Here is a 14,358-nt window from a genome sequence, read left to right on the forward strand (position 1 = left end):
TACTGTGTATTGGTTCAAAGGCAGAAGAGTGGTAAGGGCTAGGCAATGGGGGTTATGTGACTTTCCCTGGGTCACACAGGTAGAAAGTACCTGAGGCCAAATTTGAACCTAGGACCTCCCGTCTCTGGGCCAGGCTCTCAATCCACTCAGCCACTTGGCTGCCTCCTTTTTGCATTATGATAAATATGTATTTGGCAGTAGTTATCTACTACATGAATTCAGAGAGGGGATGTTTCTACCATACCTCTATCTATCTTCCTACCTACCTACCTACCTTCCTACCTACCTACCTGTCTGTCTATCTGTCTATCTATCCATCTATCTATCTATCTATCTATCTATCTATCTATCTATCTATCTATCTATCTATCTGTCTGTCTATTTATCTGTCTGTCTCTCTTGGACTCATTCTGTATTCTGCTTCATTCCTCTAACAGTAGATTTCATAATTAGTCCTCTAGAATTATGGTTGGTCATTATGCTAAGCAGAAGTATTTCATAAGTATTTCAGAATTGTCATCACAGTATTTTTGTTATATAATTGTTCTCTTAGTTCTCATTTCCTTCTACGTTCATTCATGTTTTCACAGGTTTCTCTGAAACCATGATCCTCCTTATTTTTATAATACCTCCACTCCATCCCCAACTATTCTCCTTGGGCTCAAGTCAAACAGCCATAGTTTTGCTTCAGAACTTGCTTCTTGCTCAGGACTCAGACTAATGTGAAATTTTATCTTTCAATTATTCACATATCAGAGCTTGGGTGTAGAAAGGTCCTAAACCAATTTCTATATATTAGGGAGAATTTCTATGTATTTCTGTGTTTTGGGTCTGGGTCAGAGATTCTATACAGTATACTGCTTTTTACATTTTCTTTATCCTTAAGAATCCCAAAGAATGTCTTCCTTTTTAACAGAATTTGGCTAATAAAAAGGAGGTGTATGTAATAAACCCCTCACCTCTCTACCTGCAGGGATGAGAAGAGATAGATGGTTTGATAGACCATGTCTTAATTAGTTATCCACCAATTAGAAATGTCTTGGAATGTTCAAGGGAGGAGCTGAATGATGAATTGCTAAAACTCTATTTATTAAGCCATTTGATCCAGCTTCTAGACCTATGCCTCTTTATTGGCTATGATGCTGGCCTAATCAATAAATGGATGTGATCAACAAATTTATATTCCTACTCCAAATCGTCTCTTAAGAAAATTTTCATAATAATTTTAACAGTAGGGGATTTATCCTGGTTAAAGTGGACACAGAGTTATAGATTCCAGATGATATTATACTATATAAGTTCACTATAGATCCAGCTTTGAATTCATTTACAACCAAATAACTAAACCTCACAATTTCTCTGGATCTTGAGTTAGCCAATTCATTAGGAATTTATTAATTACCTACTTTGTGTCTAGCACTGGTTAAAGTACTATATAGATTTAATAAAGTAGTACCTATATTTTTATTCTGGATAATGTTCTGATATTATGTTTATAATCTCCAGGACAATATGTCTCATAATATCTTTTGACACAGGATCTCCTACCTGATAGGAGATAGATTCATTCTGGATTTAACCCTGTTGAAAAGGCTTGATGAATAGTGCAGGTGTTGGAAATTTCACCATTGGGAAATTTCATACTTGAAAAATTTCCTATTGATAGTGGGAACTCTATTGGAATGTGAACCCCATTGGCATGTGAGGTTCCTCCTCCTCCCTTCTTAAGATTACTTTAGGACAGAAACCTTTTGCTGAACAATGGAAAGGGCTTTGACCTATGCTTAAGCATAGAACAGGAAGTTCTTTGAGTCATGATTGATTTTAGAATTGATACAATAGAGATACTTGGAATGACAGAACCAGGTCTTAGAAAATACAATTTCCACCCCACTCAGTCCTAACAGGATTTAGGAAGGGCTGCAGCAAAGGATCAAGATTTAATTATTTAAGAATATGACCTTCAACAGACATGTGCAAAGCCACAGACCTCTGGGCGGTCCTGGGTTAAGCTAGAGCCACCATTGGCACAGGGAAGACATGGACAGTGATTGGTAGATGTGAGAACTGAGGGGAGGGAACTTGGATGGTTTCCTTAAAGATAGAGGGGTCTGAGGACTGAGGGGTGGTTGGTTGGAGAGGTTTTTGCTCTGAGAGGTGGTGCTCTGAAGGAAGCTGGAGGTGGAGGCCCCTGAGACTGTTTCTCCATTTTGGTCACGTGAGTGATAGGGACTGATCTCTTTTCTTTGCCTCAGCTATCTAAGGGCTTGGGCCTTTTGGCCCAGCCTAAACAGAAGGGGTATTTAAGCCCTATTCCCTTCTCTCCCCTTTCTTTCTCTCTCTCTCTCTCTCTCCCTCTCTCTCTCTCTAATACCTTTCTTCCTCCTGTTTGTAATTAAACTCCATAAAAGGTTGACTGCTGACTTGAGTTTTCATTTAGGAATTACATAGCTGAATTCCTTGGCGACCTTAAATTACTATATATCAGTCTTTTAAAGTGATTTCCTTGTCACACAGGAAAGGGAATATGATAAACAGTTGATATTTCTTTCAAGAGTGGAAAATGAAGAAATAAATGATAAAATAAATTTGGTTTCCAATGAAAAATGAGATATCTTTAAATGTTATAGAATATTTTTGGGAAAATGGACAAGTGAATGTGATTCCCTTGGATGATTATAGATTTATCTATGGGGTTATTACAAAAATCCTGATCTTGCTTTTTTATAATTACTAAAATTATAATTACATGTAGTTAATTAAAAAATTCTACGAATTGCATTTTAGCTGACTATTGAGATCAACAGAGAAGAGAAATGTCTCCAGGGCATTATATTTCTTAGGAGGAATTGTTTGGATGAATAGCTACTTCTGTACCTAATTCTTGGACTGTCCATTTTACTACATAGGAATAGTGTGAAATCTGCTCAAATTTATATCTATTCTCTTTGGGAAGGAAGACCATATATCTATAAAGCTGTTTATTTTATTGCAGAATGTTTAGTTTCTTCATTTAAAGTACCCATCTTTAGTCCATCAGGATTACAAGAATAAATTGTGGCATGTTGTTTTGTTTTCTGTGAGAAAGGAAGACAGGGTGCTCATTAATAACTTCTGGTTCACTGTAATCTAAAATAAGGGAAAAGTCGGGTTTAAATTATTGAACTGTACTATCATAAAGAAGAGATTCCTACTTTTATATTTTGATCATAATATACAGCTAGAAGTCACCCAATAAAGTGTCTACCATTTAAAGAAAACAAACAAAACAGATCTTGGTGACTATTGGAAGGAATAAACTAATGTTGACTGTGGCTTTAGAGCCTGTCCCAAAGCCATTTTCTCATTTGTGAGTTCATAAATTTAGATCATCTAGTAACATGACATTGTCATTCAGATGTGAGAATATTATTTACATTAACTATAGTAGGTAATTTAAAGTATGCATGGTTGAATGGAGAAAGGAAAATATTTCTATCTAAATAGTATACATTTCTTTATTAAGTCTGGGTGATTAAAATGGCTTCAGAGGCATTAATAAAGGTATAATAACATTTACTCATTTAAAATGAAATTCACTTATTAGGGATTGGCATATGTTTAGAGAAATGTGCTTGAAATAAATAGGAGTACATTTGGTATCCCTTTCTTTCCTTCATTTGACTTGAGTGAAGACAATCTGATTTCTTTTCTGAAACTTTAAATCAGGGATAGAAAGTCTCAGTGGAGTTAATCATAAAGGAAGTACACTCAGAAGATGTCATCATGTGATTGGCACAGTTTGCTGAGTTTATATTAAGGAATTTTGTTCAACTTAACAGCAAACAGATAGAAACAGTAAAGCTGTACTTGAAAGTCCCTGACACAATTGAGTTATAGGAGGGATGACTTAGAGAAGAATGTCATTAAAACCATCCAACACCAAAAATTTTTCTTTTGATAGCTAGGTGTCTCAGTGGTTTGAGAGTCAGGCCTACAGATAAGGTTTGGGGTTCAAATCTGGCCTCAGACACTTCCTAGTTTTGTGACCCTAGGCAAGTCACTTAAAACTCATTACCTATCCTTTACCACTCTTCTTCCTTAGATTCAATACATGGTATTGATTCCAAGATGCAAGGTAAGGGTGTTTCTTAAAAATCATTATAGATTTGCTATGGTCATTTCAGAAAAGAAAAGACTTATAAAAGCACAGACACAATTATTTGCCAGAAGACAACACAAAGCTTTCTTTTTTAAAAAAATCTGAGATAGAAAGCACCTCTCTCTTAAACATGCAAACCATTAAATGAATTAAGATTATAAAGGGAGTGATGCTCACGGGGAAAGAGTGTTTATATCCTGAACTCTGTGATTAGGAACAGAAGGTTCAACAGGGTATTGTGGTTAGCAAGACAAAAGTGACTTCATTTAAAAGCCTCTTCTCTCCACAAAGATCATTAATATGAATGATAGACTTTGTGCTTATTTTGGGTAATTTTTAAAAAGATTAATGATTTATCTATTTCTATAATATTTTTAGACTTAATTTATGAGCCCACTACTTAAAGCTGGAAGAAATCTGAGAGATTATCTAGCCTAACTCATTTTATAGATGAGGAAACTGGTTCAAAGTGATTCAATGATTTGTCTAAGGTCAGGCAAGTGAGTTGCAGAGCCAGAATTCAAACCTGCAAATTGGTTCCAAATCCATTATTCTTTCCATTATTGCCTCTGCAGAAATAATGAAAATTATGTAGATATCAAGGTTAACAAGTCTGCTAATTAAAATCCCAATTCAGCTACTTTCATTGCACCTGATGGACAGTTTTTACAGTTTAGCTGAATCTTTACTTGTTTTTTTTCCTTCCTTTATAAAAGTTTGGCAACATAATTGTCATTCTGAAGAAAAAAATTTAATGTTAGTGGCAGGAAAATGAGGTCAAGTGGGAAAGGGATTCCAACTTGAGCTATTTGGCAAACTAAGTATGTGGTCTTGAGAAAATCATTTTAATTCTCTGGGTCTATTCTCTTAACTGTAAAATTAGTCCCTTTCTTGCTCTAAGTTCTTCAGCCTTACTCAGATCCTGGGAAATAAATAATGTAAATATAATTAAAAAAAAAACAAAACTATTATTTAACCTAGCCATTATGATAATTAACAATCATTTAAAATCTCATCCAACTTCATTGTCAACCAAACCTATATGTAGGGTAGTTAGTCTGTACTCATTACACAGATAGTAAATCTAAGGTCATGTCATTTGTCTGAGTGAGGGCAAGTGGGTATGGAGATAATGCCAAGGTTACAAAATTGGAGACTGAAAGAGTGGTAGTGGCTTCAACAAATTTAGGGAAGTCTGGAAGAGAGGAAAAAAGAGAGGAAAGACACTGATTTCTGTTTTGGACATGCTGAGTTTGAGATGTCTCCTCAACTATTTAGTTTGAAATGTCTAATAGGCAACTGGGGTTACAGGACTAATGCACAGGGGAAATACGTACTGACATCTGATATTCACATTCAGATGATAAAGAAGGACGATTACTGAAATAAGACCATCACATTAATTTCTTCCAAATTATTACATTGGATTAGTACTGCACACTGATTATGGATTAACCATCACCAAACACCACTGATTTTTTTAATATAAGAAAAATCAATCATGTCATTTTACCTGAGCTTCTTAAGGGAGAGGTATATGCAATTGGTTCATTTGAAAAAATGAAAAGGAAATGAATGTTCTTACTTAAGAGACCAAAGGGCTTGGTAATTTCTAGGCATACTTAGAAAGAAGATCAAGAATAACAAACACTTATTAGGTTCTTACTATGTGTATAGCATTACTCAAGGTACTAGGGATTTAAAGATGAAAAATGGCATAGTCTTTGCCCTCAAGCATCTTACAAACTAACAGTGATATAAGACAAGTTTATAATTAAGTATTCATAGCAGTCTGTGATTGAAGAAAGGTCCAGATAAATTGCTATCAAAAACTTCTTCGGGGCGAAATAATTTTCCAGTGGACATGAGGAAGTAAGATTAAAGATGACTTCACAAAAAAAAGCATTCCCCCAAGAGTATACAAGGGTATACAACAGAAAGAGCTCTAGGCTTAGAATCAAAGTCTATTGGATATGAATTCTTCAGTCTATTTCTCATTAATCAGATAACTTTGGGCAATTCACACAATTTCTTTGAGCCTTGGTTTCATCATTTATAAAAGCTAAAATCACTAAAATACTTTAGTTCCTCTTGTTGATGTGACTCAGTTTTTAAAAGCTATGTCAGTACTCTATAAGGTTCTACTGTAAGATCAAAAGTCTTTTCTCATGAGTTTAGTGATGATCTACATAATTGCTGGCTAACTATCTGCTTTTAGACAGGCATTATCATAAAAAGGCTGGCTGAATGGATTGTTTTATCCATAGACACTTACAAATTACTCAAGCATATAGTAATTGTAATAAATGTCAGTGGAGCATGTACCAATGAAATCAGGGATCCATTACAGTATTACTTAAACTATCTATCTCAGCTGATTGTGAAGTTCAAAAGAAGTACTGCACCTGAGTTTCCTGACTCCCATTACTGCCATTCTCTTACTATTCCACATTGTCTCTTTCATTTAGAAAACACTTAGTAACATTTACTGCCTTAGATTGTGTTCAATTATTTAGTAATAAAAGGTTGGGATGAAGAGATAAAGGCACTTCCAGATTTTAAACTGTTTCATCAAGCTGCAATCATCAAAAATGTCTGGTATTAGTTTAAAAAGAGAAAGCAAGAGGTAGAACAATGGAAAATACCAGACAAGGAAGAATCAAACAATGGAATTCAACAACCTAGTGTTTGATAAATGGACTCCCTATTTAATAAAAATTGCTAGGACAACTGGAAAACCTTCAGGCAGAAAGTAGGTTCAGATCAGTTTTTCCACAATATTCCATAATCAATCTAAATAGGCTCATGACTTCAACATTAAAAGTCATATTATAAAAGAATTAAGAAAAGATGATCATGTACTTATTGCCAACAGGAGCCCCATGGAGGTTAAGTAATATTGAATATTCTTAAACAAATAAAGAATGGAAATTCATTAAGGATACTCAATCTTTATAAAAAAAACTTTTCTTTTTCATACATTAAGACCACTTGTGTCATCGAGGGAATTTAATAGGATCCCTTCGTTTGTTATTTTCAAATTGTTTGTGTAATAACAGGATTGTTATTTGAATTTTTTAAAGAAGTTGCTTGTCAATCCATTTGGCTTCGGAGTTTATACTTTTGGAGGTTTGTTTATACCTTGTTTATTTCTTTTTTGAAATTTGATTGCTTAAATCATAGGTATCTAACTTCTGAACCAATAAATAAAATTCTGCCCCAACTTAACAAATAAAAAAATAAAAATACAATAAAACCAAATAATATTAATGCGTGGTTTTCTAAGTCAATATGAATCCCTCAAAGATTCATTTCTATTGACATCACTAGTTTAAATTCTCTAGTAATTATTATTACCTTGGTATTTTATATTTTGGTAGTTATTTTATAACATAAATTGTCAATTTTTTTGGGATACAGTTGGGGAAAAGTACACCCTTTTTCTTCATATAATATAAATTATTTTCATTTTTGATATAATAATTTGGTTTTCTTTTCTCTTTTTAATCAAATTAGGTAATTATTTATTTTAAAAAAAACCAGATCCTAGTATTGTTTATTAATTAAATAGGGTTTAAAATTTTTTTTTTAAATATATTTTCTTTGATTTTCTGGATTTCACTTTTTTGTGTTTGATTGGAGTTTTTAATTTGTTGGGTTTTGCTGCATTCCCAATTCATTGAGCTGTTTTCTGTCTGTCTTTGTCTTTATCCTATTTAGAGATATGTTTTCCTCAAGAACTGCTTTGGCAACATCCCCAAAATTTTGATATATTGTTTCATTATCTTTAATAAAACTACCTACCATTTCATTGATTTGTCCTTTGACCAATCAATTCTTTAGGATTGTTAGTCTCTAGTTGATTTTTAATATCTTTCCAATGACTTTTTACTTAATAAGATTTTAATTTCCTTTTGGTCAATGAAAGATGTGCATGAAATTTTTCCTCTTCAGCCTTTGATTATTAGGTTTTTATGCCTTAAGATAATGTTCTGGATTTTGTAAAGGTGTCATGAATAGGTTGACCTTTATACTCCTTTCTATTTCTATTTTATTATAATATCATGACTAAGTTTTATAAAATTCTATTGAGGTCTTTAATTTTTTCCTTTTTTATCTTTCAGTAAATTTATATCAGGGCTGATGAAATAAACCAATACCCCCAAATAGTCATTCTATTGTATCTTTCTCCTTGTAATTAATTTAGCATTTCTCTTATGAATTTAGAAACTCTGACATCTGGTGTATATATTAAGTATCACAATTAATTTATTATGTTTCCCTTCCTAAAACAGTTTATTTGTTCCTTCTGTCTTGTCTGAAATAATAATTACAATCCCTTTTTGTGTGTGTTTAGCTGCAGAAAAATGGGTTTTGATCTAAACCCTTTATTTTAAATCCATGTAAGTATAAGTTTGTTTTTTATTGTTGGATTTTGCCTTCTAATTTATTTGCTACCTTCTTTTTTTTTTAAAGAAAGTTCTCTGATTCATATTCATAGTATGATATTTAATTATTTCCTTCCATTCTATTATACTTTTTTCTCTATATTCCTCACTCCTTTATTTAAGATCTTACCCTTTTGGCCCTTTTAATTTCCTTTTTACATTCCCCTTACTGAGTTTAAGCATTCTTATTTTTTGCTTATGACTAATCTAACTCTGAATATACCCTCTTTTCTACCCCTTTCCATAGATTAGCTACATAATCCTGGGCAAGTCATAACTTCTGTGTGCCATAGCTTTCCTATCTATAAAATGGGGATAATTATGGCACTTCTATCCTAAAGTTGTTGTGAGGATCAAATGGGATAATATTTATAAAGTACTTAGCATAGTGTCTGGAACAGAGTACATGTTTAATTAGTAAATTATCCATCCATCCATCCATCCATCCATCCATCCATCCATCCATCCATCCATACATACATCCTTCCATAATTCCTTTGTTCCTTTATTCCTTCCTTCTTTCCACTGATGGATCTATTTTTTATTCTTCAAGTAGGATTTTACTCAGTTTTGCTGGGTGAATTCATCTTAGTTGTAATCCTTCCTCTTTTGCCTTTTTGAATATATCATTCCATGTTCTCTGTAACTTTAGAGTGATAATTGTTAAATCTTAATTCTATTTGTAGTTCATTTGATATTTAAAGTCTTCCTTTCACAACTCACAGCTTCAACAATGCATTAATGTACATTTTCCTCACCGCTCTTCCAGTACTTGTCATCTCCGCCTTCCCCTCCCCCAACTTTGAAAATCTGATGAATGTAAGGTAGTACCTCAGATTTATTTTCATGTATAGTTCTCTACTAATGATTTAGAACAATTTTAATATGATTATTTATAGCCTGGATTTTTTTTTACTCCAAAAATTATTTATATTCTTTGTTGATTAATTAGTGAATGGCAGTTATTCCTATAAATTTGACTTTGTCCTTTAGAACTTAGAAATGATATCTTTATCAAAGAAACTTCCTACAAAGATTCCGTTCCACCAGTTTCCTTCTTCTTCTCTAATTTTAGCTATATTAGTTTTTTCCCACCAAAATTTCAATTTCATGGAAAAAAATTTAATCACTTTATGTTTTTTGAAACTATTTATCTTGTTGGGTCTTAATTTCTTCCATGCTTCTTTAATTTATACTTTTACTCCTTGTCATGTACTGATTTGGAGTTTTAGTATGTTATGTGAGATATTAATTTATATTTTGTATCTACCAGACTACTTTTGAATTTTCCCAACAGTTTTTGCTACAATAGCTGAGATCTTTAGGTTTATACATCATTAGGCTCACTGTGATTATTTACTTTTTGCATTGTGTACCTGCCCTGCTCAACCTTTCTACTTCTAACCCAGCACAAAATTGTTTTAATGACTATGCCTCTGTGTATAGTTTGAGCTTTTTTATTTCATTTTTTCTTCCAACTTTTTAAAATTAATTCCTTTGCTCTTAATGATTTTTTCTCCAAATGAATTTTGTTTTTCATTTACTTATTTTTAGTTATAGAAATTATTGAATTATTGATTTGTATGGCACTGAATGAGTAAATTAATTCAAGTAATATTGTAATTTTGTTACATTGACTCATTTTACCCATGAGTCATTAATATTTCTTGAATTACTTAGATTTGTCTTTGTGGAGTGTGTTTTATAATTGTATTCATGTTATTTTTGTGGGTATTTTACACAAAGCATTTTACATTTTCTGTAGATATTTGAAAATGAATTTCTCGAATGTCTCTTCCTCCAGTAGTCTGTTAGTCTTATACACATACACATCCATAGACACAAACACAGAAATTCTGATGATTTTATGGGTTTATTTTATATTTTGCAATTGATGAAGTTTTTAACCTTTTCACATAGTATTTTAGTTGACTATAAGATTCTATAAGAAAACCATTGTATTATCTGCAAAAAGGAACACCTTTATTTCCTTTTTTGCTTTTTCTTCCAATTTCTTTTTCTTTTCTTGCTTTAGTACTATGTTGAATAATAATGATGAAAATGGACATCCTTATTTTACCTCTGATTTTAGTGGAAAGGCCTTTAGCTTAAACAGACTAAAGATAATATTGGAATTTAGTTGTAGCTAGATACTATTTATCATTTTAAAGGATAACTCTATTTATCTCTATGCTTTTTAATACTGTTTTTTTTCAAAAGCCTTTTCTTCAACTATTGATATGAATTTTGTTTTTGTTATTAATAAGTGTGATAAAATTGTTTATTATTCTCAAAATGAGTATTTGGCTTATACCCCATTTCCTTAAGACAAAAGCTCAGTTACTACTCAGTTTTTTTAAACCCTTTAGGTTTTTTAAACCTTAATTCTAAGGTAGAAGGCTACCTTAGAATCAATACTAAGTGGCAAGGGCTAGGAAATGGGGGTTAAGTGACTTGCCTAGGGTCACACAGCCAGGAAGTGTCTGAGGCCACATCTGAACCCAGTACCTCCCATCTCTAGACCTGGTTTTCAATCCACTGAGCTACCTAGCTGCCCCCTAACATCCAGTTTTTATCCCAACTAGAGAAAAGGATGTGGAGGCTAGTTTTGTTGCTTTTGATGACTTTATCTAGTAGTCCTGGAGATGAGCCTGGGAAGAGTAACTGATAACAAGAACAAAGGGCCCCAATTCAAGGGCAATTTACAATTCAATTACTTCTTTATCTTTTAAAGGATGTTAAATGCAACTCTTCTTTTGTATATTTTGGTATTTTCACTGTTCTCTGAACCTGGTGCATTTAAGATTGCATATCAATCCATCCTCCCTCATATGCCATCTACTTCCCTTAGCCCTTTTCCTCCTATTTCACTCTTGAGAAAATCTGTTTCTATACTTAACTGTGCATGTATGTTTATTCTTTTGTCTTTTGATAAATTCAGACGAGAGTGAAGTTTAAATATGACCTGTTTACCTCTACTCCCTCCTTATTATATAGACTTCTATTACATCTCTATTATATTAGATAATTCCCACCATTTTCCTTCTCTCTTCCTTCATCTTGAAGTGAATATTTCTTCCCCACTCTTCCATTCTAATTGTTTAATCCTTAAAACATAAAAGTATCATTCTAAAGTCCTTTGTCAAATTAGGCTCCCTCTATGATCCTAGATAGAGTTCTATGGAGATTTTTATACACACACACACACACACACACACACACACACACACACACACACACACATCCATTCCTCACTTAAGAACAAATAGTTTAATATTTTTTACTCTTATGATTTCATGTCCATGTTTATCTTTTTTTATACTTCACTACTGTTTGTATATTAAATTTTCTACTCAGTTCTGTTTATTTCATCAAGAATGCTTGGAAGTCTTTTTTTTTTTTAATGATCATTCCCCCCCTGCCCCAACCTTCATAATATTAAATTCACTTTTGTTAGATAAGTTATTCTCTGTTGTAAGCCTAGATCTTTTTTCCTTCTGGGATATCATGTTCCAAGCTCTCTACTTGTTTAAATTAGTAGCTGCAAATTTGTGTGATCCTTATTTTTGACTCTTTGGTACTTGAGAATTTTCTTTCTGGCTTGTTGTAATATATTTCTTTTTCCTGGGAGCTCTGGATCTGAAATATACTATTCCTGGGAGTTTTCATTTTAGAGTTTTAGGAAGTGACCAGGATATTCTTTCAGTATTGGCTTTCTGATTATAAGAGATCTGGACAGTCTAAAGAATTATTACTTCTTGAAATATGACATCTTAACTCTTTTGTTTTATCTTATTTTGTTTTTTGGTACTGACTTTCTAAAAGTCCAGTGATTCTTAAATTATTTCTCCTTGATTTGCTTTGTAGGTCATTTTTTTTGTTTGTTTTTTTTTGCTGCAAAAGTCTGTCGTATTTTTCCCCCTGGCCTTTTAACTTTGTTTTATTGTTTTTAAATTTATCATGTAGTCATTAACTTCTTTTGGTCAATTCTAATTTTCTGGGTGTTATTTTCTTAGGAAACATTTTGTACTTCTTATTTCACAAAATCAATTCTCTTTTATATTTTTCTTCCAAAGCTTCATTTTGTTTTTAAAAATCATGTTTTAACTTTAAAAACAATTCTTGCTTTACTTCTTCCAGGAATTCTGGTTGAATTTTTGTCCAACCTGCATTTCTCATTAAAGCCAGGCTTGTAGTTGCTTCAAATTATTCTTTTCTTTTAGGCTTGTATACTGAATTTCCCTTTTATTGTAATACCTTTACATGATGGTATTCTTTTCTTTTCTTTCTTTCTTTTTTTTTTGCTCCTTTTTCTAACCTATTTTTGACTTTGGAATTTGTTAGTGTTGAGATCTCTGCATCTCTGGGAGAAATATCTGGCTTGACATGCTGTCCTCTTTTGTCCTCCTGCTGCTTTCACAATTTAGGCTGGTCCCTACAAACTATCATTTCTCCTATGTGATGTGATCCTAGATGAAATCTGAGCACTGCCTTTCTATTGTGAATTCTGAAAATTCCTAACTCAGGTTTGGGAACTTAAGCTTGTCTCTAGTTATTCATTTCAATAGACTGCTGTTGGACTTAGCCATTATTAGCCAGCTGGAAGGTTTTGCAGGTTCAGAGCAGCTGAATTCCCTTATAGGCTCCCCTTTTGTCTGCCCTGATCATTGCAGGCTGTTTTTCCATCCTAGACTATAGTCTAGAAATAAGTCCCTGCTCTATTATTGGGATCAGAACCACACAGCTACTATTTGCTTCTGAATTTTCTTCCTTGCATAATATGAAGCCAAGGTTGTGCTACTAATTGCTATTCTTCTCTACAACTGGTTCTCTGCCTTGAATCTATAACCAAAAAATGGTTAATGAGTAACAGCTGCTTACTAGAGGGTCTTCATTCCTATACCTTACACAAGTTCTGGGATGTTGTCCTCCCCTGGTGTCTATTCTCAGATCTCTTTCAGGCCCTGGATACTAGAGTGCTCCACATGGCATGCTCCTGGACAGGCTCTATTCCCAATGTCTGTACATCTCTTTCTCTGTCTCTCTAAGCCTTTTTAGACTGGAAAATTCACTCACTATAGCTTTTTCTTGGATTTACTAACTTAGAATTAAATCTAGTGCATTTTCTAGATCATTATGAAAGAGATTTGGAACAAGGCTATATGTCATACTCTATCATTTAACTCCAACTTCCTAAACTAGCCTTCTTGTTTTACCTCTTTGGCAACATTCCATCTCTCATCTCCATGCCTTTGCAAAGGCATCTAGAAAGTACTCCTCTGTAGTCATGCCTCTTAAAATTCCTAGTTCCCTTAAAAGTTTAGCTAAACTACTATCCTCTACATGAGTTCTTTCTTGATATCACCAATGGTAAATGCCTTCTTCCCTAAATATTTGGCATATATATTTACATGTAAAAATTACCTGTTTTGCTCTTTTTTTTTGTATTCCTAGCACTTAGTATAATTCCTCACACATAGCAAGGAATTAAAAAATGCAGGTTTATTGACTGTGATTGATGATGTCATGGATGAAAGTGTCAAAATAATGTCATAGTAGTCACTTCAAAAATTTCCCTATCTTCTTACATATCATTCACTTCTTTTACTGCTAAATGATGTTAACTCTTTCTTTGTGGGAATACTGATGCAGAGGAAAAATTATTTAAGGAGAAATAGACATGAATCTCAGGGAAATATTTTCAGACAAAAAATTTCTTAACAGTATCCCTCTCTATGACTTTGAAAGCATATACTAAGATTTATTGGA

The 14,358-nt window shown here is 33.0% G+C and overlaps 1 protein-coding gene across 3 annotated transcripts in view; it reads right to left on the minus strand.

Moving 5' to 3' along the window:
* The window catches only part of RYR3 (ryanodine receptor 3), a 793,997-nt gene that overhangs the window by 250,197 nt on the left and 529,442 nt on the right, over positions 1-14,358 (minus strand). The gene's annotated exons all lie outside the window — the stretch shown is intronic.

This window comes from Monodelphis domestica, chromosome 1, assembly GCF_027887165.1.
Source record: "Monodelphis domestica isolate mMonDom1 chromosome 1, mMonDom1.pri, whole genome shotgun sequence".
Classification (NCBI taxonomy): Eukaryota; Metazoa; Chordata; class Mammalia; order Didelphimorphia; family Didelphidae; genus Monodelphis; species Monodelphis domestica.